Below are 3,798 nucleotides of genomic sequence, written 5' to 3'. Positions count from 1 at the left end.
AAGAAAAGGGTCCCTGGAGTGGGAAGGTGTGAAAAAGTCATGAGTAGAATGGCCTCTTACGTTCCCGTAACTTAACAACCATTCAACTCCAATCAATTCTCCTCAGCAGCAGCACAGCCCCAACACACCTCGAGTAGAGCCCGTCTGTATGCTACTAACTTCCCTTTGAATTCATGGACTCTAGAAGAGGCAGAGAGACAGTGCAGTCGCAGGCCTGTTGGGCCCAATTACACATTCAAACAAAATGTACTAAATGAGAGCTATGTTCACACTGGTCACTGCATTTCTGTTCACGGATTGGGGGTGGAGTTCGGGGCTCGGGGGAGGTTAAACACAGGTCTGTCTCCAGTGGAGGGGCTTAGTGCTTAGGCGTGACGTTGGTGTGTGCATTTCCCGCTACGTTTCCTCTCAATTTCAGACTGGGTGGACTGTGCTACACTATGAATCAGGCTTGGACACCTGTAAATGAATTCCCACGGATCTATCCAAAATAACACCCCCAGGGATCTATCCAAAATAACACCTCCAGGGATCTATCCAAAATAACCACCTCCAGGGATCTATCCAGAATAACACCTCCAGGGATCTATCCAGAATAACACCTCCAGGGATCTATCCAAAATAACACCTCCAGGGATCTATCCAGAATAACACCTCCAGGGATCTATCCAAAATAATACCCCCAGGGATCTATCCAAAATAACACCCCCAGGGATCTATCCAAAATAACACCTCCAGGGATCTATCCAAAATATCACCCTCAGGGATCTATCCAAAATAACACCTCCAGGGATCTATCCAGAATAACACCTCCAGGGATCTATCCAAAATAACACCTCCAGGGATCTATCCAAAATAACACTCCAGGGATCTATCCAAAATAAACACCTCCTCCAGGGATCTATCCAGAATAACACCTCCAGGGATCTATCCAGAATAACACCTCCAGGGATCTATCCAAAATAACACCTCCAGGGATCTATCCAAAATAACACCCCCAGGATCTATCCAAAATAACACCCCCAGGGATCTATCCAGAATAACACCTCCAGGGATCTATCCAAAATAACATCTTCTCGAGAATATGTTATTTTGGATAGATCCGTGGGAATTAATTTACAGGTGTCTACACCTTAATTGAAACACCAGACAATCAGCTACAGCTAGATACTGTGCATGGGTGTTTGAGGCATGGCATATAAAATTAAATGAATTTCAATTTTGAATATGTTTCTATTCACAGGAAGATAAGTACACTGAACACAAATTTCTAACGTACCATGTTGCATTGGCTGAAATAAAAAGATGTCAGCAATGTTCTATATGCACACAAAGCTTAGTGCTCTCACATGTTGTGCACACATTTGTGTATGTCCCTGTTAGTGAGGATTTCTCCTTTGCCAAGATAATCCAAGCACCTGACAGGTGTAGCATATCAAGAAGCTGATTAAACAGAATGATCATTACACAGGTGCACCTTATGCTGGAGACAATAAAAGGCCTTTCTAAAATGTGCAGTTTTGTCACACAACGAAATGCCACATATGTCTCAAGTTTTGAGGGTGTGTGCAATATTTATGCTGACTGCAGGAATGTCCAACATAGCTGTTGCCAGATAATTAAATGTTAATTTCTCTACCACAGCCACCTCCACCTCCTGCTTCTTCTTCTGAGACAGCAGTTGAAACTGTGGGTTTGCACAACCAAAGAATTTCTGCACAAAGCTCATCTGCGTGCACTGTCCTCACCAGGGTCTTAAGCTGACTGCAGCTCAACTCACTTTAGAGGGCAAATGCTCACCTTCGATGGGCTCTGGCATGCTGGAGAAGTGTGCTCTTCACGGATGAATCCCGGTTTCAACTGTACCGGGCAGATGGCATGAGCGGTTAGCTGATGTCAATGTTTTGAACAGCATGTCCCATGGTGGCAGTGAGGTTATGCTATGGGCAGGAATAAGCTACGGACAGTGAACACAATTGCATTTTATCGATGGCAATTTGAAATCACAGAGATACCGTGATGTGAGTCTTACTATTGGAAATGAACCAGTGGCTGTACTCTACCAGTCCCAGGGCCTCTTGGGAGGGAGTGAACATGAAAGTGACAGTCCTCTTCATTAATAAGATCAGACCACAAACCAGCTTGTATCAGCAGCCATTAAATACGTGTTAATCGATGCTCTTTTTTGTATGAATATTGATGTGTTCATAAATGCCTGATTTTGGAGGACCTCGGCTCCTTTGATGCAGGGCTGTAAGGATTATTGAAAAATGCATGAAACATAAAACTATATTAACTTTAAACATCCCAGAGCCAGGGACTATGTGATTACAAAGCTCTAATAAAAAAACAACAACACAAGGACATATCCCATGCTGAATCCATGTCTCCATTTGACAGACTCTGCGTGTGTGTGTGTGTGTGTGTGTGTGTGGTGATCATCTGTTAATAGTGGAGACATCTGAAAATATATTTTTTGGAACTGCCTTTAAATAGCTACAGTAGTATCTCTGTGTTCCAATGCAGTTGAAATGTGAAGGCAATATATCTCTTGTGCGACCATTACGACTCCTTGCCTCTCAGTGTATCACAATAGCTTACAGTGTTGGTGAGAAAAGGCTTTTTGTTTTTTACCCCTTTTTACTCCCCAATGTTGTGGTATCCAATTGGTAGTTACAGTCTTGTCCCATCGCTGTAAATCCCGTACGGACTCGGGAGAGGTGAAGGTCGAGAGCCGTGCTTCCTCCGAAACACAACCCAGCCGAGCCGGACTGCTTCTTGACACAATGCCCACCTAACCCGGAAGTCAGCTGCAACAATGTGTCGGAGGAAACACCGTACACTGGCGACCGTGTCAACATGCATTGCGCCCGGCCTACCAGAGGAGTAGCTTGAGCGCGATTGGACAAGAATATCCCTGCCGACCATACCCTCCCCTAACCCGGATGACGCTGGGCCAATTGTGCACCACCCCATGGGTCTCCCGGTCGCAGCCGGCTGCGACAGAGCCTGTGCCTTAGACCACAGCTCCACTCGGGAGGCCCGTGATAGACAGATCTTTACATGTCTCCTGGTTACACTTCTGTGGCATCCCTCTCATCCCTCTCATCCCGTTCCTCTCAAGGGAGTATAGAGTGGTAGCATCATTGGCAGATTAGGAGTGACGCATCTCTGAGAGCAGTGCCTTGGGCCAATGTGCTGTGCTAATGCATTTGACCTGCCTCCCAAGGAAGTGACATCGTAATGCATCCTGGCGCGCCGCCGATGAACGAATCTGCGTGTTCATGAAAACATTCTCAACTATTTTTGCAAGTCTCTGCTTCCTCTTCTGCTGGTTAATATCAGACAGGCATCCTCCTTTTTTACATGATGACTGAATGCATCCATCATCCTGTTTAGATCAGATAGCATAGCCTCTCTCCCTCACCTCCTCTCACCTCTTACCTTCATTGACTTTGTGAATGTGATGGGGGGAATGCTGGTGGTATTCAGAGAGTTACCCATTTCAGATTTAGAGACACACAAGCAAGTACGCATGCATTCATTCAGTAGATACACACAGATACATGCCTCTGCCTTCACCATAGCTGACTGTGAACTCTTTCTCTCTCCCCTCATCCTCCAGTCGTTTCTCTCTCCTGCATTAGAGGCAGCTGATTAAATACCTCCGCCTGCCATCTGGATGTTACTTAAGATATTCAGAACAGCTCCGTTTTATTCTTAGCAGCTGCTCGTATGGTGACAATAAGAGTTCATGAAATGTTAACTCCCCCGACACACTCTCAAAGCCCAGGTCTC

This window comes from Oncorhynchus kisutch, linkage group LG24 (assembly GCF_002021735.2).
Source record: "Oncorhynchus kisutch isolate 150728-3 linkage group LG24, Okis_V2, whole genome shotgun sequence".
Classification (NCBI taxonomy): Eukaryota; Metazoa; Chordata; class Actinopteri; order Salmoniformes; family Salmonidae; genus Oncorhynchus; species Oncorhynchus kisutch.
This window is presented reverse-complemented; position numbering follows the sequence as displayed.